The 20,547-nt window shown below is 46.3% G+C and overlaps 1 protein-coding gene across 1 annotated transcript in view; it reads right to left on the minus strand.

Moving 5' to 3' along the window:
• Positions 1-10,510, minus strand: part of LOC126542318 (gonadotropin-releasing hormone receptor-like) — a 48,016-nt gene extending 37,506 nt beyond the window's left edge. The window contains exon 1 of the mRNA XM_050189340.3: positions 10,231-10,510. The gene's annotated coding sequence lies outside the window, so the exon portion shown is untranslated. The remainder of the gene's footprint in view (positions 1-10,230) is intronic.
• Between the last annotated feature and the right edge of the window lie 10,037 nt (positions 10,511-20,547).

The raw sequence follows: 20,547 nt of genomic DNA on the forward strand, positions 1-20,547 counted from the left end.
CCGCCAGAAAGCAAGGACTGGCCGCCGTCCGAGGAAAAGGGGGTATGTGGGTGTTAGTCTCCCAACCCCCGGACCCCATCAAGGAGACAATAATGTTCTCTCTCTCCCTCTTTTTCTCTCTGTGAATATTCCGTGATATCTTGAGCCAGCGGTGGTGGTAACGCGTTATTGCTTCAGAAGGTGTAAGCCTGGCAGTTACTGCCAGCAGCTGGTTGCCGGTCTTAGCCGGCAATTCGTTATCCAGCGCTGGCAGTAGTGATTTTGGTAGCCTTGCGAAAAAGTGTGCATGACGAACGGTCGCAAATACGGTCACTCCTTGTGCAGCTGAGGCGAGGGGAGCTGGCACGCAGTCTCATTCCACAAATTCAAGTATCTATTGCCGTTCTTGCCGTTCACGACTAAGCACGTCTTCCCTCTGCCATTCCACATTTTAAGTAAACACTATAAAGCGATTCCCGACCTCTCGACGGAAGTTTTCTGGGGCGGTGGGCGGCGGCTAATGCCTGCTTCCTCTCGATGCACGAGGCGTTCAATAACGACGGCGGACCTGTGGTGGCCCTTGGTGCGCGGTGCGCAGCCGTCTCGCTTTAAAAGGCCTATAGACGGCAAAGTACAGGTGTAGAACAGCGGTCAACCTTGTCGGAGCCCGTTTGCGTTTTCAGTGAGGTACCGTCCCATGAGCTCTCTCCTTTGATGGAAACCGGTGCCGTGGTAGTGAAGGAACGGAGCGAAAAGTGCCGGTGTGAACGTGCTCGTAGCCGTAGTACGCGGCTTGGACTTGCCGCGCTGTATGTGGTTGATATTTGCAGGCGCAAGTTGGAATCAGCTATAGCAAGACAGGGGTAATTGGATAACGCTCCAGTGTTATCCGTTTACTGAAGAGGCCTTCTTCCTGCAGTGGATATAGTAGTAGGCGTATTATTATTATTATTATCATTCTTATTGTCATGATGATGATCATGATGTGGGTGAAGGGCGGTAACAAATGCGCTGGAGCGAGCAGGGTCACGACTGTCTCTCGTCGTCAATGCTGCCCTAAGTTTTCATTCATCCCGTATTTGTGGGAGGTCTTCGGCGGCGGTAGCGCGAACTGTAAAAGTAGTCCTGCACAATACTAGTATACACGAAGCGAATACCCGGTGCCAAACACGCTTCGGTGACAAGAGTATCTGCAGCATCGCGATGCAGATGCCGCAACAGGACGAGAATTCACCGCCAATAAAACAATGCTGAGAGGGGCACTACCACGATGAGCAGGACAATAATTGACCTACTCTTTGGCAAAAAGTATTTGAAAGTGAGCATGTATAACGAGAGGAAAGTATTTCAGTATGCATAATGCGTTAGTGCGTTGTGGTGGCGCAAATGTGTCGACCCACATGCTCCCGTATTTTTTAAACCACACTTCCCTTCCACCCCCATCCCCCTCGCTCTCTCTCTCTCTCTCTCTCTCACACACACACACGCACGCACGCACGCACACACACACAACACACACACACACACACACACACACACACAAACACACACACACACACACACACACACACACACACACACACACACGCGCGCGCGCGCGCGCGCTAATAGGCGCTTTTGGTGGAAAGAGTTTCAATGTGTCTGCATCACGCATAAACTTGCGCAAATACTTTACCTGCAAGTTTTCGTACTGATAACCACTCACAAACCCTTCTCGCTACCAAGCAAAGAAATTGTTTCGTAGAGAGGAAACGTTCTTGCGGGCCATGTGGCAGTGATGTAATAATTTTGTTCAAATTTCCCCGTGCTTTTTTTGTTCTTATAATATATGTGTGATGCTTCATTGCGCATGTGTGGTAACCTACCTAAATTGACGGTTTCTCACTCGAAATAAGATTAAACCAAAGTTTGCGCTAGTCGCTTATTTTTCCTTCTCGTCTTCGTCTGTTTGTGCAGTAGCTTCTATAAGCATTATGAGCCAACTATACCTCAACAACAGCTTTTTTTTTTCGTCCTCATATATCTCGCTCGTCTCTTTTCGGGACGCCCTGGAGGAATTACCACCGAGCTGTGCCAGGAATTCCTCATGGGCAATATCGCTGCTGCCTCCCTGATCTCTTTGCTCGGGAATGCCCACCGACGCATCGCTTATTGCGTCACATCTGCCATTATTAGCTGCTGCTTTCAATGCACCGAGAAGCGCGAACGGAGACGCTGCCCACAGCAAATTTTATTTTGCGTCTGAATCTTACTCAACGTTCTTCCGTCCTCGCTTTAGATAACATCGTCGCATGCATTCGTAAAGTAAAAATGCATTCACTAATAGAATGGCCGTCTTTGGTGTACAACGTACTCAACGTTCCTCGAGGAAGCGTGGCGGTGCGCAGTTAGACAAAATTTGTGGAGCGTGCATGCCCTGATGCAGAAGCTGGTAAACGCCGCGGTGCTTATCCCTTCATCTTTATACTAATTTTTCTCTGTAGAAACCAACATACGCGCGCACTTGATCTCTCAATCTTAATTCCAGATACAGGCGATCGTGGGATAATACAAAAGAGTGCGCAAGAGGTTTGGCACTCGTAAGAAAAAAGTAATATTAACGCCATGTCCCTACAGTGTAATGTTTGATGGTTCTACGTTGCGGTGCGTCTTAGCCTGCTGTGGCTCTGTCGCATAACTAGTACGAGGATAGCAGTATAATGGAGTGCAACATATTTTCAATCAGTTTGTTTGGAACGCAGATCAAGTAAGAGCCATCCCAACGTACTTACTTCCGAATACAATGTGCAGTCGATAGGCGGCCAGTTTCTAAACACGCTGGTGTCTCAGAGCTGTGTGTTGAAACCTCAATAAAAGATGGGGCGCCTCTACCACAATCGCTGGCAAACGCATAAATTTAAAGACACGTTGCAAGCTCACTTATTTAATAGTTCAGTTTGTGCTCATGCACTTTTGGTGACATCAGCACGTGTACAAACGTGGCTGTAATTGGCAGCTAGTCTTCAGTGCCTTCTACGTGTTGAAACGCTAAAGAGCTTGCAATATTTGGTGCATCTACTTTCTGGAGAATATTCGAGGCACCAGCTTAGTGGTTATATTTTCTTGTGGATTTCGACTGAATCCCCTATCACCTTCTCCTCCTCCTTCACCAAGAAGAAAATGAATTGTATGTATTTTGAAGTAGCGTTTCGAGATAGCATTATAACCATACAGTGACTGTAATCAAATTTTATGATTAATGTTGCTGCAGCCATACGCCCCGAATTTGACCGCAGATATCCCAGTTTTGCGAACGTAGTTACGTTGTCGCGACGGGTGTTTCGGCGGGTGTTTCAGCGGGTGTATACTCGTCTCAATTTCCTATCCCCAGCGAGGACATGAACTAGCACTGGAGCATGAAATTTATTCTTTGTGCAAGTGAAGTGAAATCAAATCAAATTAAATCAATCTTTATATTATCTAAGATGTTGGGAGCGCAAACAAACAGAAAAACAAGAAAAGCTTGGTGGGGTTTGCACCTGAGATACGAAAGTAAGGAACATTTGGTTGCTGAAGGGGCAGGCAGCTATGCAAAAATCCTATCTGGCAGAAATAAAACACTGAAATAGGAATTCAGATAAGAAAAAGGAAAATATCGAAACTATGACTCAAAATTAAGAAAGTGTGAAAATAAAACAGGGCCTAATAATAGCGGAACACGGTCTGTAACAATGTGCCATAAGCTTCTAAAGGCTAGTAATAAAATCAGGCAGAGATAAACAGAATCTCTAAGAAACTCTAAGAGGTATGTAGACACGCAGGTTGCAAGGCTCAAGATGTACCTGCCACTTATGTTAAAAAAAAAGAAATATTATTACTGTGAAACCACTCTCTCTTTCTTGCACTCTTGTAAATTTACTGGAAGGAGCCTGGACACCTGTGGTTTTCTTTTTTTCTAAAGCGTTTTCGTAACTCTTTCACTGTATAAAGTACTGACATCATATTCACACTCAAACACCCATACACACACAAACATTCATGAGCTATTGCCCTCCGTGAGGGTGGATGGCCAGCGAAGCTATTTAGCGCATGACACAGAGGTTACAGAATTTTGAACAAAGGTACGAACATATTTATTATCCTGATCGGTGGTCGTCGTGACCATATGTCGCAAACACATTCACGTGTCACCTCTCTCCTTAAGTATCTCCGTCACGTAAGACAATGAATGGCTCAACGTGCCGCCGGCTCGCAGGCGCAGTCGAATGCCGGCACCGTGGTCTTGTGGCGTCGACGTCTCTTTTAGGCATTCTAGGAGCCGCGATATGCGTCGTCGGTTCTTGCTCGTCGCTTACGTACCACGTCGTGGGCACGCTCTTCTCGGGCCGCCGGGTTGGGACGACGTCAACGGTCATAGCCGCGGTGGAGCGAAATGGTACCAAAAATTCCCCTTGGTCGCCTTATGAGACGCACACTACGTCACGCACTACGTCACACATTCACAGAGTGACAGCTTAGATGAAGCGCCGTTTTAGAGATAGGTGGCCGTTGAACTGAGCTCCAACTCGAGTGGCGATATGCGTTTGCTTTTGCTGTTGGTTCTTTCACTGTCACATTTTACGGGAAAGTTCTTCCGCGGGGACGCCATGAAATCCTGGATCCTAGCCATAAGCAGCTTCGCTGTAAAAACGAAAACGAAAGGAAGAACGGTAAAAAGAAAGAAAGAAAGAAAGAAAGGAAATGCAGAGGCCATCTCACGACGAAAACGAATTATATAACGCTAGCGGAATATAAAGATGAATAACCCATTGTTTTCCGCATTAATAAAAGAGGACGCAAAGTTCCTGTTTATGGTATGCTGAACGGACCTTCTCCAGGTTTCTTAACACGCTAACATCACAAGCAGTCTTCCACGACGCCCGCATTGCATAAATGCGGGTGAACTATAAACAACCTGAAGGACTGCAAGTGGCAACTATATTTTTTTTAGCTGTAGCAGGAGCCTCATTTGATCGTAAAGCAGGAAACATCCACTTCCCGGCCTCCGACCGGAAGTAATGGCGAATAAATGGAGACCTGATAAGTGTTGAAGAGCTTACAAGACGTGGATGAATGGCTGACAATTGCGGTCCGTTCAACCGTGCGTTAAGGACGTTGGGAACCATGGCCCGCATTCAAAAGCTGTCACTCTAGAGCTCTTCGTAAGAAAAAGAATGTGAGCTAAACCTAGTGCTGGACATATTGACACGTGGACTTGTTTATCTTTTACTAGGGGTGCGCGCTTTTCACGGTCTAACGAATGTTATCGCTCAGTGCGGGATGCGTCCGCATGTGTCGGACGTTTCCCGAATGTTATCGATGGTTCTGTTGTCACCGAAGCTTGTGTAATCTCATTGCATGTGCCGCGCGAATTGTGTAGAACTTTCAGGAAGACACGCGGGCACCACCGACTATTGCGGAACCTTCGATGCGTCGTGTATAAAAGCCGACGCGCTTGACCGGCAGATCAGACTTTCGACGACCGCCGACTGTGTTTGCCGCTATCGCCTTTCCTTCAGTGTAGCCTGTTTTTGAGGGCACGAGTTCGCCCAATAAAATGCTAGTTTCGTCATTCCCAGCTTTGCTGCTTTCTTCACCGTCAGTACTATGTGAGCGAAGGGGGTCGATCAATGCAAGGAACACTTACGAGCGGAAGCTTTGCAAGTTCTTCCCCAAGTGAGTGTGTTTCGCATACACAGTGAGTTTTGCACATACAAAAGCAAACAATCATCTAATCGTGGAAAAGCGCATTTTGTAATTTGTGATATGAACGCTTTGTTTTTGAAGATACATACAGAAAAACGAAGCGAAGCTAAAGGCCATTCGGCCTGCCGGGGCTTCGCCACAAGGTGACATAAGTAGCACTAGAACACACAACAAAGAAATTTAGCAAACAGTGCTACTCATTGCACCATGATACAAATATAAGCAGCAGCGAAAATATTTACACATAGAAACATACACATTAGGAAAGTATATTGGCAAAAATATCTGTGTGCGACAAATACATACAAAAAGAAAAGAAGAAGTAGCAAAAGAAAGGAAAGGAAAAATGAATGGAAGAACGAGGGTTGTAAACCAAAATATTTGAGCATTTGGAAGCATTATACGTATACATGATTTGCATGAGTAAACATATAAACTAATACACCTCAATAGTGGCACATACAAGGTAATACCGACTGCCTACGTTAGCCCATTCACAAGGAGGTTCTTGATGTGGTGCTTGAATTTTGTTAGTGAGAGGTAAAAACTTATTTTTTCATCGATTTGATTTAGAAGCAGAGGCACGGGATATTTAGTTATAAGGCTCTGCCATACCCTGTCTTTGTGGCAGATACCTGAATTCATTGTTTACGCAGTGAATACTTGGTCCTAGTTTCATGTGTTGGAGAAAAGTGAAGCTTACTTTTGTGAACTTAAAGTAGCAGTTTATATCATTAGGCTTGTCTCGCTTTGAGTGAACAGTGTTCTTTAAACAGCGGATTGCTAGACATTTCACTCGGGTCCTCGTAAACGTTTTCAAATAGGCGGATCACTTTTTTTTGTAGAACTTCTAATTTGTTTAGGTTCTTTTCACTTGTTGTACCTCATACAAGCACGTAATAGGACATACGCGAGTAAAAAAGAGCGTGATATGTTTGCTTTCTCAAAGGGGTACGAATAGATTTAATTTAAATAAGCACCGAACAGCCTTGCTGAGTTCTGATGCTAGTCTGTCGACATGAGTGTTTCAGGACACATTTGCTTGGAACCGTTCTCCAATAAATTTCTTTGCTTCAATCCACTGAATCTATTGGCTCTTAAACATTATGTTAATGTAATCTCTGTACTGCTTGTTGACAGGCTTAAATGCTAGGGACTTACTCGTAGCTACATTAAGCGTGAGCTTATTTTCATGCAGCCATTTCTCCAATTTTTGTAGGTTGTCATTCACCTCAACCTCGAGGTACATGAGTTTCCTACCTGTGAAAAATATGTTGGTATCATCTGAGTAAATGATTAGCTTAGGGGAGTTCGGAATGTTACAAAGATTCCTCATATAAATGGCAAAGAGTAGTGGCCCTAGGATTGAGCTCTGAGGTACACAATTTTTTTACAACTGTCATAGGAGAAGATCTGATTGCCCACCTTAACATATTGTTTTCTATTGGTGAGGTAACCTTTTATTAGTTATGATGCCACTCCTCTTATACCGTAATCCTGCAACTTTGAAACTTAAATGTCATGTTTTACCATGTTTTACCAAATAGTGCCCGCTGCTTCGAGTAGCTCACCTCATGAACTAGCATTGAGCTATCTGCCACACGTAACCTTTAAAAAAAAATTTGAAGTGTTCGCCGAAGCACCCTGTATGGAGATTAGTGGCGCCACACATTTTAGAGGGCTGGATTTTATTTCATCAACGCTAGCAGATACATCATCACGGATCTTACGAATTAGTTTTTCAACTTCATAAGTAGTTACAGGGGTGAAAAATAGTGAGTATGCTAATGTTCCCTAATTGTAAATTCCCTAAAATTTACAATTGGCTTTTGTCTATACAATAAAACATGCAATTATATGAATACCAATGCGTTCAGTTTACAGAAGTTCAACGTTTAAACATTGCATGTCGTGTGTCTGTGAATTTATCATGGTCGGTTATTTCGTTATGTGTCTACGGAGATGATTCTATTCATAAAAGACCTCTGAAACGCCCGCATATAGCTGCCGATTATAATGAATGCGAGCATTTATCGTTTGGAGAAGATGTTTTTACGTTTCGAGTAATCTCCGCATTTTAGGCTGACCTTTGTCACGCCCTTTAACAACGTAGTGGGCAGCATTTCGTTAAGAGAAAAGCTTTGCGCCCCCTTCACAATTTTACCGTCTGCAGGTTGAGTTTTATGAGATTTCTCGGTGTTTCAACATGAATCCCTCTATTTAACACGAAACCTTATAATACTCACCTATATTTTTCTTGGTTCTTTTCTGTTATTTTAGCTCGCGCCCATATTACGTCTAAGAGCAACGTGAAGCGCGTTCAATTTTTGTGATCGTTGTGACGCCGAACGTGACGTTTTTTACAGTGTGCTAAACCGGTTAGATAATAGACCATTTTCAGAATCAAAGATTCTTGAAGCACGGCCCCACGCGCGCAGGCTCACAAGGCGACGCGGCATTGCTACGGTTCATGAAATCGACTGGCCTCATTGACCGATTGTAGGCGTGATGTGATGAACAGCTGTACGTGTCCGCATTGATAATGCCTTCCTCCCACCCTCTGCTTGATTTCTTTTCATCCCTTAACTTTCTTCCCATCGCGCAGGGCAGCAAATCAGACGCGCGTCTTGTTTACCCCATGCCTTTCTTTCCTAGTCTAATCTAAAATAGGCCGAAGAGAGGTGGGGGGGGGGGGGGGGGGGGCGATGCTAATACAAATACGTAGTAGTGGCAATGACAGCTAATTCACTGCGGTTAGTTATGGATGTGCATTAGAATGATTAGAAGGAAATGAACACGAACGTACGTATCAGGTACAGACGCATAGCGCATTCAGTTCGAGGTTCATGTGCAAATGGAAAGTCTTTGTCCCAAATCCCTCCAGTGGATCCCCAAAAGGTCGGAATTCGTTCACTACAGGCGTCCACTTCATTCAGGCGGAAACCTAATCCGCACAAAGCGCAGTTCCACAAAGACATTCTGGACTTGACGTTCTTGAATACTTTTCGCTTTTCCAGCATTTATTGGGTTTTTATGAGAATATTACTGAACGTTTGACCCAGAATATTAACCGATGGAGACAATTTGCAAGATCAAACCAGAGTTTTCAAGACCCCGTGCACATTCCGACCGTAACATGTCTTTTGAAGCACAAGTCCACCATATACGGCTCGGTGGCGCGTTCAGAAAACGCCTTTTACATACAATATCGCACTCTGATAGTGGCCACAAGCATGACGATGTTGAATACGTTCCACTAGAACGTCCGTGACGCGATACTGAGAGGCGGTATTTGACCTAACGGCATTAAAGCACGCGCTTCACAAGCGTCGAAAAGATATTATGTTTATGACGAACAGGCATATGGCGTGTAGGCGAGCGCTAATGCCTTCTTCAAATGTTTCTGAGAACAAGCAACAGCTCTGGCAAATATCGATCACAGTTTGTAAATTTCACATTAGCCTGACCTAATGCTCCCTTGTGTGACCTGGCATTACGTGTTTATTTATGTAACTCGCTTCATGTGCCTCTCCTTATGACCTGTCTTAAGCGTAAATGACTTTTAGCTTGCATGTGTTCATCTGAATTTTTTCTATTACTGTGGAAAGGATTTTATATAGAACCGGCAAGTTGTTGCGTTTGTAGTATGTGTTAATTAAATGTGAGAATAGTAGCCAGCACCGCTTAAAAACGCCAACACCATTAAAGATCAAACATTTAGATGTTTCGGAGATGTTTCTGAAAAATAATAAATGGCTGCCCTGAAGTTCGAACACCACGGTCTCTTGCGCGCCCTCATTATTAATTATTTTCTTGTTTGTTGATTTGGTTAATGCTCTCGTGACATCCATTTAAGCAAAGCAGCATGCCGAAGATGGTATGATTTATGCATCATGCAGGGGGCTTATTGCTGCAGGAATGAGGGGGAGCGTGATAGAAGACAGCTGCTCATTAATTGAGTACGAGGTACCGTAACTTTTCCGAAAATTTGCTTTCCTTGTAAGTGGTACTTATATGAGAAAACCTTCGACACACGCTTTCGAGTGAAAGGCAACGCTGAGCACTACGTTTCAATGTGCCATCACATATGGAAAAGTTGAGCAAACTGAAGAGACAATGCGCGAATAGACGTGAAAACCATATGGGCTGTTTCTATCGGCGCTGATTACTGCGTCACCAACTAAAGGAGAACACTTTGTACAAAAAGCAAAGAAAAAGCTTATTCGCTAAATGTTAGGCTCCCTGCGAAAAAAAAAGTACTTCACAACCTTTCAAGTCCAAGTCCACTCCAATCACGTAACAGCTATGAGTGAACGAAGTACAAACAAACGGGGACTCATGCTGAGCACAATAATTTTCTTTCGTTCCTATTCTTATTTTTGTGGTCTAAGATGCCTCTTCCACAAAAAAAAAAATGTAGAAAAGAATAAGCTACTTCTATGAAGTTGCGAAGTGGCCGCTTTGTATCTTTTCCGCCAATTGCGTACAAAATGCGCGGCGCAACCGAGTTGTAAGTGTGCTACTCACCGACGGCGCGCGCATATAATCCAGAGCGAGAGAGGGTCCGGACGTGTCGAAGCGGGCGGCCGAGGTGGCATGTGTGGACCCTACGGGCGCGCGCGACACCGACGAGGCCCCGGCGGAACCGAGGCGACAGGGGCCGCCACCGGCAAGGAGGAGTACGCGGCTCCTCATTCTCTACGGCTCCCCCTTTCCCTGCGGCTCTCCCTTTTCAGTTGTCGCTCTCCTTTCTTTCTCAGTTACCTCTTGCGCGGTGTACGCCGCGATTGGCGCGCCTTGCTGGCTCGTCTTCTCTTCTTGCCCTGTTTTGGGAAAAAGTGAAGAGGAGTATCGCTGGAGGAAAGAGAGAAAGGGAAACGCGGCTCATTCAGACGCCGAGGAAGCGGGGGCTTCCCGAATAGGGAGATTCCGTCGCTGAGCGCATTTTGGCGGCGATACTCTGTAGCGTCGTCTCGAAGGCACGTTCGCCGTAGAATTTACTGCTCGAGCACGTTTCGAGAGGCAAGCTTAGTCGAACCGGGCTGTGCCGCTGGCGTGCCGAAAGGATACGGGCGGATAAGGTAAAGCATGGAGAAAGAAAATACGTTTTCTGGTTGATCTGGATCAGTCACGTATTTGAAGTATTTTTTTCTTTCTTCTTTTTTGTTATTCAGGAAAATAGTTAGCTTGCCAAATTTTGCTGATGCCGTGAGACTCAGTGAGAACGCTGGGATGAATTAATGCGCAGTAGCGTGTATATCAGGCCTGCCAGCTAGCTCGAGGCAATGCTAGCCGGTCACTTGCGACCAAGTTAGAAGCCAATACAGACCATTCTCGGTTTAATTTAGTAGAGTGTAGAGAGTGTTGGCTGGAAATTTAAAATTGTAGATCGAAGAAAAAAAGGAAGACTGACGAAGGAAAAATGCGTATTTGAGAATACGCCGTGTTGCTTTAGTATTTACTGCAATGTTTTCACTTCTCCCCTTTCACTTCCACATAGCTCAACACTCCTCGCTTAATGCATGCTCTGGTTCCATGTTCCCGCTTTCAGTGCGCAGCCCATGTTGCTATAGAGACTATCATTTCCTTGGCCTGCGGTGTAGGACACTCGACGAATGTTTGCACCCCAGTGGTTGCCAAGATTCCGGTACGTTTGAGGTCATGAGGCATCGTGTATATAGGGCGGCCAATCTTTCTAGGACAGTGTTCCCACCATCCTTCAACAAATCTGCTGTTACCTGATCCTCCCCAGCTGCCTTCCCCCTTTGCATAGCTCCCAAGGCGCTCTTTACCTCTTCCGGTGTTACTCGTGGGATTCCAAGTTCCTCTAGCCCACGACGATAAGGTGAGAGAGAATAGGCTAGAGGAACTTTAAGTCCCACAAGTAACACCGGAAGAGGTAAAGAACGCCTTGGGAGCTATGCAAAGGGGGAAGGCAGCTGGGGAGGATCAGGTAACAGCAGATTTGTTGAAGGATGGTGGGAACACTGTCCTAGAAAGATTGGCCGCCCTATATACACGATGCCTATTGACCTCAAACGTACCGGAATCTTGGAAGAACGCTAACATAATCCTAATCCATAAGAAAGGGGACGCCAAAGACTTGAAAAATTATAGACCGATCAGCTTACTGTCCGTTGCCTACAAAGTATTTACTAAGGTAATCGCAAATAGAATCAGGAATACCTTAGACTTCAGTCAACCAAAGGACCAGGCAGGATTCCGTAAAGGCTACTCAACAATAGACCATATTCACACTATCAATCAGGTGATAGAGAAATGTGCGGAATATAACCAACCCTTATATATAGCCTTCATTGATTACGAAAAAGCATTTGATTCAGTCGAAACCTCAGCAGTCATGAAGGCACTACGGAATCAGGGTGTAGATGAGCCATATGTAAGGATACTGGAAGATATCTATTGCGGTTCCACAGCCACCGTAATCCTCCACAAAGAAAGCAACAAAATCCCAATAAAGAAAGGCGTCAGACAGGGAGATACGATATCTCCAATGCTATTCACAGCATGTTTACAGGAGGTATTCAGAGACCTGGAGTGGGAAGAATTGGGGATAAAAGTTGATGGAGAATACCTTAGCAACTTGCGATTCGCTGATGATATTGCCTTGCTTAGTAACTCAGGAGACCAATTGCAATGCATGCTCACTGACCTGGAGAGGCAAAGCAGAAGGGTGGGTCTGAAAATTAATCTACAGAAAACTAAAGTAATGTTTAACAGTCTCGGAAGAGAACAGCAGTTTACGATAGGTAACGAGGCACTGGAAGTGGAAAGGGAATACATCTACTTAGGGCAGGTAGGGACCACGGACCCGGATCATGAGACGGAAATAACCAGAAGAATAAGTATGGGCTGGGGTGCGTTTGGCAGGCATTCTCAAATCATGAAGAGCAGGTTGCCACTATCCCTCAAGAGGAAAGTGTATAACAGCTGTGTCTTACCAGTACTCACCTACGGGGCAGAAACCTGGAGGCTTACGAAAAGGGTTCTGCTGAAATTGAGGACGACGCAACGAGCTATGGAAAGAAGAATGATAGGTGTAACGTTAAGGGATAAGAAAAGAGCAGATTGGGTGAGGGAACAAACGCGGGTAAATGACATCTTAGTTGAAATCAAGGAAAAGAAATGGGCATGGGCCGGACATGTAATGAGGAGGGAAGATAACCGATGGTCATTAAGGGTTACGGACTGGATTCCAAGGGAAGGGAAGCGTAGTATAGGGGGCGGCAGAAAGTTAGGTGGGCGGATGACATTAAGACGTTTGCAGGGACAACATGGCCACAATTAGTACATGACCGGGGTAGTTGGAGAAGTATGGGAGAGGCCTTTGCCCTGCAGTGGGCGTAACTAGGCTGATGATGATGATGATGATGATGGTTGCGCGTCTAAACGTGATTGCGCTCACCACACTCTACTTACTCTGTAGCGTCGAAACTATTCTATTCAACATTCTGCGGTAGCGTGACCTTCAGTGACCGGCCCTACTGTCTACGATCTGTACTATGTTCTACTTTATTCTTTAGATTTGTCCTGTTGCTCATCCTTTCCTCGTTCCTCCCCTCCTTCCTATCTTCCATTTCTGTGTTGCTGTCACCTCCCTTCTGAAGAGTAGGCAGGCGTTGTGCCCCTTCCGGTGGCAGTTGCGAGCCTGCATGCTCCTCGCTTTCTCTTTCTTGTTAATTGTATATATGTGTTCAAAACAAATAACACTAGTAATACCAGGCTGCTTTTTTGCCATTTTTACATATCTTTTTCCTGCTTCTTCACTTCTTGCCTCTTGTTTTGTTTGTCTATTTGGGCTCTTACAAAGTAGTACGTAATTAATTCGTGGAATCGGCCAAGAATGTTCGCCCACCCAGTGTCACATGCCAAGTTGCACATACCCGTTGGCTCAAGTTGTATACTCAGCAAGGCAGCAGAAGTCATCGCCTACAGAAAGAATGAGTTCATAGCTGGCGTCGAAGCTTACCCGTTACTTGTCGTTGATGAAGCAGTCGTGTCCGTGTGTGCCGACGCCTGTGCCGTGAGGTTCCCCAACGGCACTGGGATCGCGACTGTATACGTCCTCCTTGCTGCGTCCAAGAAAGAGATCGAAACATTTTTGGCTCATGTCTTCTGGAAGATTAAGCCCACCGACAATACATCCATCCTAATCGTGGGAGGTTTCGATGTCGATGTGAGGAGACCCGATGGGGCCTGGATACTTACCTTCATTCTGAAGTACTTTGGCCTCAAGTGTTTCACCGATGCCACCATACACCCACCACAAGCCATACACCCACCATCGACCTCCGGGAAGAACATTAACACGATGAAGGTGCAACAACTTGCCGTGTACCACAGTGATCGCAAGGCAATGATTACAATGGTCACGAAATAAATCATGAAAACCGAGATCTTAGAGTAAATGTCTCTTTATTAGCCCAATACTAAACTCATAATAGTCAAATGGAACATAGCAAATCCCCAACATAGGAAAACCTCCACACCAAAAAACGAACCATAGCACCAGCTTTGTTGGACTTCACTCTTCACAAGGTGGAAGAGCTCTGAATTGTTTTCTTTATTTTTGGAAATTCAGACTCAGGTCGGCACGAAACCAACCGGCTAAACTAAGTAATCAACTCTGTATGTTGTATGAAATCAGCAATGTTGTATATTGTATGAAGTATGGTTGCACCTTCTTTTTAGTTCCCTCCCCGCGCCGCCTCAACTCGAACATTTTTGAACACAAATAATAATAATAAAAAAAATAAATTACAATGGATTGCAATGCCACTCTCAGCATCAATAGGGAAACGATCCCCGCCGTGCCTTAATAGGGCGTAAACGGGTTCGCGGGGTTGAGCTTGAAACCTGGCCCGTATTTACAATAACAACAACAACAACAACAACAACAACAATAATAATAATAATAATAATAATAATAATAATAATAATAATAATAATAATAATAATAATAATAGAATGAAAAAGGTGGTCATGATGTTCGTGATCATGATGGAGACATCATTTTGGCCAAAATGTAATACCAGCATGCCGAAACTTAGGTTCTTTCATATTATGAAGTTTTAGGTCTCGTACACAAAAATTCAGGGGACGCGAACTGCAGGCGTACAAAAGAACGTGGAAGTGTACGCACAAGAACGCAAGCAGGGCGTGGGACGGTGGGACTTTGGGTACGCAAAGACGCTTGGGTGCGCTATTTCTATAACTCCCTATTAGCGAAGACAGCAGACCAATCTCATAAAGCACTTAGTGAACGAAAATGTTCGTGAATACGGCCCTCGATCGGTCTTTATCTTCATAAGCGTCTCAGTCTTCTATTGCTCGAGGCCATCCAACGTCGCTGTCGTGCTGTCAGACGAGCGCAGAAGAATCTACCATTGGTAGCGATGGAACCTGCGCGAGCTTGCGCGCCCAGAAAACAAACCCTATATGGGAAGTTCAGTGCATTCACAAAGCCAAATACTTGAATGCTCTTTTTTTCCCCTACGCTTTGCCTTGGCGTGCTAGACACGTTTGTGTCGGAAAAGAAAGGGGAATAAGTCGAAAATAGAGAGCTGTGGAAGTTACGATCAAAGGGAAAGAGATGAATTATGTGACCCTTAACAGCCTGCACTGCAGCTGCTGAGTTTGCAATGTGCTGGGAGTGGACCAATTAGGCCAGCGCCATGAGATGATCGTAATTGCGAAAGGCTATGCGAAATGATTCTATTAAATATAGCTTGAGTATATTATCATTATGAAAGAATTCTGGCAAAGCGGATCTTCTTTGCACAGTGTCTGGGCTACGTGGTGCGATATTTGCAAACTGCACCGCGTATTATGTTACTCTTATGTCGATTATCTACATTATGCGTTGTTACTAAAGGGAAAATGAGACATCCACCCAAACGAAGCAAACTGCTACAAAGGAAACCCATATGGGTTCCCCGAAAGAAAAACCCTCGCAGTTGAAGAAAAATTCAGCGAAGTTTAGGGAAGTTCTATTATTATATATCTAGCATGTGCTGTTAATATGTATCTAACAAATTATTATGCGAGAAGTGCAAATTGCGCACAAGGTAGTACCCACAAACAAATATACTTATTATGGTGCATCCAGTAGCATACAATGCTGGCGATGGTCGCTACTTCTAAACGGCAATTTACAGGATACTTCGAGTAAGGCACCTTTTATCATCGAGTTCAGCGCCACATTACGGACCCAGAGAAGACCGCTACAGGTTGCACTCACTTACCTGTCCATAGCATCAGGAAGTTGCGCACGCTGGCACTAATGAGCTCATAGATTAACACTTTAAGTACATGCCGTGCAATAGTGAGACCGACAGCTTGACAGCCCGATCGATCGGTGGCCCACCTTGAGTCGTCCCATAGGCGTGCATTTGCAAATGTTACCTTCCGTGAAACCGTTTCCTCATGGGCCGACATGTGGGATCCCGCCATTCACGGCACTGATTGGTGTGATAACGAGGTGATCGTGGTGGTGATTATGACCAGTCGCAGACCGCACTTATAAAAGTGGGGTTAAATTCACAAAAAAAAAAAAAAATTGTTCGTTGGAGCTGTTTGCTATCGACCCGCCCGGCCTCGAGGGCCTGTCCTTACGAACAATTCTTGTGAAATATGTTTCCGACTACGGGCCTAGGATTTATTGTAGATGCCTGTCCAGAGTCCGCATTCACAGAAATTACGGCAGAAACCCCTCTGGACGATTATCTAAGTCAATGCAAAGTATTTCTCGCTTGGACGTGGCGCAAAGCCCGACTGAACTCGGGTCCTCTCGGGGGAGCGTTAACTCGAGGACCACCACATGCGCGGACCGCCACACCCTGACGACGTACGATTGGAACCAGAGGCGATCGCAGACGTCACACGCCGCACCAGATTTGTCTCCGACAAAATGCTTCGGTAAGTGCGCGTCTGCGTCCCGCAAGTGGTGGTCCTCCAATCGGTGCTACCTGGTTTCGGCAGCCTGTTGAGCGAGCAGCCATTCGCTTGGCGCGCCGCAGTTTTTCCCTCGCGCGCCACTTCTTGCTCGCGCTTAACAGCCGCTCGTCTCTCGTCGGCCCATCGCGTCGCCTCCTGCCTCGCCGCTTCAGTACATATCGCATGCGTCTGTAGTCTCTGCGGCACTTATGCACTCTTCTGCTTGATACTTTCGAGGGACTATTGTTGTACCTGAAAAGTAGAGGCCTCAACACAGCACAGCTAGCGCCGCCGAATCACGCCAGCTTGTGGAGCGCACATTCGTACCCGCGACTTGAGCAAGGCAGAGGAGGCAAGGTAAATATACCTGGTAGCGAAGCTTCAATAGGAGCCCATACGTTCAAAACATGGCGGTCCATCGGCGGTTCATGGGGCTTAGCGCCATCTGTATGTGGTGGGAACACTTCCGGCGAAAAAAAAATAATGTAACGTCATATCCGTTGAAAGCAGAAGTGACGTCATGTTCTTTTCAAAGGCGCGAAATTTGTTTTGTTGTCCTGCCTTTGGAGCTATATATTCAAATGTCCCGCCATTCTACTTGATGGGCGTTTCGAGCTTTCAGCGTGGAAAGCGATGCAGGAAAAGGCCAGCCGTACGGTTGTCGAAATCGCATCCCTGCCCAGAACATACTTTCTTTGGAGGCCGACGAAAGCTTTAGGTGTAGAGTGCTCATCCTATTGTAGGATGCCAAGCCCGTCGGCCAGCGCAGTCGCGCGAGAACAACTACACAATTATCTGGCGGTCGTAACTCACTACTTTTGACTGAACAGATTAAGAAGCGATGAAGCTACCCGCGTCACCAAATTCAGACAAACTTCGACTAGCAAGAAAGCAGAAACTGTAAGGGGGGCGTATTTCAACAGGTGAACTTTACGAGTGCGCCTTTCTGCCCATTTCAAGACGTGCAATGCATTGCGAGTGATAGTGGCGTCAACGCCCCATGTAGCGATGGGCGCTGAAAAGAAATGCATTTATTATTAATAATAAAATTAAATAAACTTGTATTTTCTTAACTCTTCACGAATATATAAAATTGAGTAGGAATTTTATTTTCATTGAATGAATCTAACTGTGTCTTGCTTGAATTAAAAAACGCGTTTTTCTTTCCCAATGTTTGTTCCTTCCAAACATAGTCGCGCTTCAATCGCGGCTCCCATAACCCCCCATGCTGATGTCGGTGACAATCTGTACTGAACCACCTTTCGCCCGAAGCTTCGCGACCTATAGACAAGAACGGCACCGAGAGCGGCGCTGCTGCGCCGGCGTTGAGAGCGCCGCATGCGAAGCGAAATTCTATTAGCGGGTGGTACCCCTCTCTCATCTCTCGTTCGTGCCGCCTTGATTGCCTCCTGCACTGCGCGTGTTTTGGCACGTTTCGCGCCGCGCGCGGTGTGTGCCTACGTGTGTGCGCGTGGAGATTTCGTTCGAAGGGCGGTGTACAGTCTGTTTCACATTTAGGGGAAAACTCGCAGCGCATTGCATCGCGATGCGGCGAGCGCTTGAGTCAGGCGGCGGCAGCAGCTCGCGCAGGTGCTCGAGGGGCGGGATCTTGAACGGCGTCGTCTGCTACGGCGGCGCGCGCTGGCCGCATTGTCGGGAAACGTTCTACTATCAGTTGCAGGGCGCCGATCTCATCGCTACGGCGTGAAATGAGCCGGTATTCTTTACTATGCGTTATGCGACGCCAACTGATACGCCTCGAAGGTAAGTTCATCGCTGCAGGGCAGTCATAGACGACGTACTGATTCCATACATTCATGGCCCGTTTCTGGAAGGCGACTATATATTCTAACGCGATAAGTCGCCGATCCACACTGCTCGTGTGGTGCAACAACTGCTAGAAGAGCGCGCAGTCAATCTCTTGGAGTGGCCGCCTCAATCCCCGGGCGCCAACGCCATTTAAAATGTCTGGGGCTCGTTGAAAGTATCGCTGGCGCAGCGTCCACTCTATCAGTCGCCCGAGGATAGGCTTCTATCCACCATCGTCAGTGACTGAGACGTGCTGCGAATGAACACATCCCTGATCAAGTCATTCTGCACTTCACTGCCTTCCAGGATGAGCGCTGTCATCGCTGCCGCTGGGGACATGACGAGATACTAACTGAAGTTCCGAGCGTGACGTGTCCAATTCCCCGCCGGCGGGCAGAGTCTGTCTGGTGTAGCGAATGATTGTCGAGAAAAACCATTTCCAGCTCATTGTCTGAACCTAAAACATTCATTTAATCGTATCCGTTTGTTTCATCGTGTTCGACTCCCATAGTTATCATTGTTGAGTGCTTTGTTTTCCTTTCGAGTCAAACAAAGACTGAACACGTTGCGCGCACATCTTGGTGCGTCTTGTCGCTGCTTATTACGGTAGCACACACAGTGAAGAAATATACGCACACTGCCCCTGACAGTAGCACGCTTCCCGACAATGCGGCCAGCGCGCGCCGCCGTAGCAGACGACGCAGATCACGACTCCGCCCCTCGAGCGTCTGCGCCTGCTCGAGCTGCTGCCACCGCACGACTGCATTGCTTGCCGCATCGAGATGCAATACGTTCCCAGTTTTCCCCTAAGTGTGAAACAGACTGTACACGCTTCTATTTGCCTTTAAGAAGATCGGTAGGCTTGATTATTTCTATGCCTGCAATGCGGCGAAAGGGCAGCGTCTGCTTAACCATGTAAGTGACGCTGAGCAGGTGATTGGAAACGACATCGTATGTACCGCCGGAAATATCGTCAGCACATACGATGTGGCACATACATACGGCACATACGAGCTAAAGTCATTTTTGCAGTTTCTCACAATATGTTTGCTACAAATCCGTGTTGTCTCTGATGGCGACAACGGTCTTCCATCGACACTGTGCGGAAATAAACAAAATATATCGCTGCATAGCACAAGTACGACATGCGCACACAACTTTAACTAGTGCGTCCCCTACAATATGGAATAGAAGCAGCAGTGTAGACAGCTTGGCCATTTTTTAACAGTGCTCAAGAGACGGAAGTTGAAAGTATTAGTAATCATTCCTGCTTCAGCAATGCCGGCGCGACCAAGACGCGGGCCGCGTATCGTCCAGTAACTCGATCGATCGGTGCAGTGGTGAAGCGGGAATGAACTCCGGTCATGTTCAATGCATCGTGCACATATTCGATTTCTCGGCACGCGTGAACTTCGGCCACTGCTAGCGCATACAACAGAAGTGGTTTCCATTCTTGGGCAGCGCACACATAAACGAAACACGAGAAAGAAGACGGGACAAGCGCTCGTCGAACAAAAGTTTTTATATGAATAAAAGGATTATGTACCGAGTAATTATTAAATTCATGTGGGTTACATATAAAAACCGTCATACACTCAGGAGTGATCAATGAACGAGCTCGCTTCGTTTGCCAGTTGTTTACTTCGCTCGGCGCACCGCAGTAATCCATGCGTGTCGTCTGCTTTTTTCGTACCATTTTCTTGTGAATCGGCAGTATTTCACTGGTGGCATCAACCATTTCGTGTTTACATTGCTGTCGTGACAGTTAACAACACAATAATAATTTCCGGTCATCCGAAGAGGCGCCGTCGCAAACAAGAGACGTTTCGCGCGCAGCGCGAACTGAACGCGGGCGCGACCGCGGCGGCGGAAACCTACACCCGTTGGAGATGAAATCGTTCCGCCAGGGGAGAAACGAGCGCTGGCGTCTAGGATGAAATAGTGTTCCTGTATATGCTCCCGCAGGGAGCAGAGTTGCGCATAGTTCCGCCGCCGTGATCCAGCTCTGCAGCGAATCCACTCCTCGCGCGCGCAGGAGCCAAATGCCGCGCGGTGTTCCGCCTTTTTCTCTGGTGGTCG

The sequence above is a fragment of the Dermacentor andersoni genome, chromosome 2, assembly GCF_023375885.2.
Source record: "Dermacentor andersoni chromosome 2, qqDerAnde1_hic_scaffold, whole genome shotgun sequence".
Lineage (NCBI taxonomy): Eukaryota > Metazoa > Arthropoda > Arachnida > Ixodida > Ixodidae > Dermacentor > Dermacentor andersoni.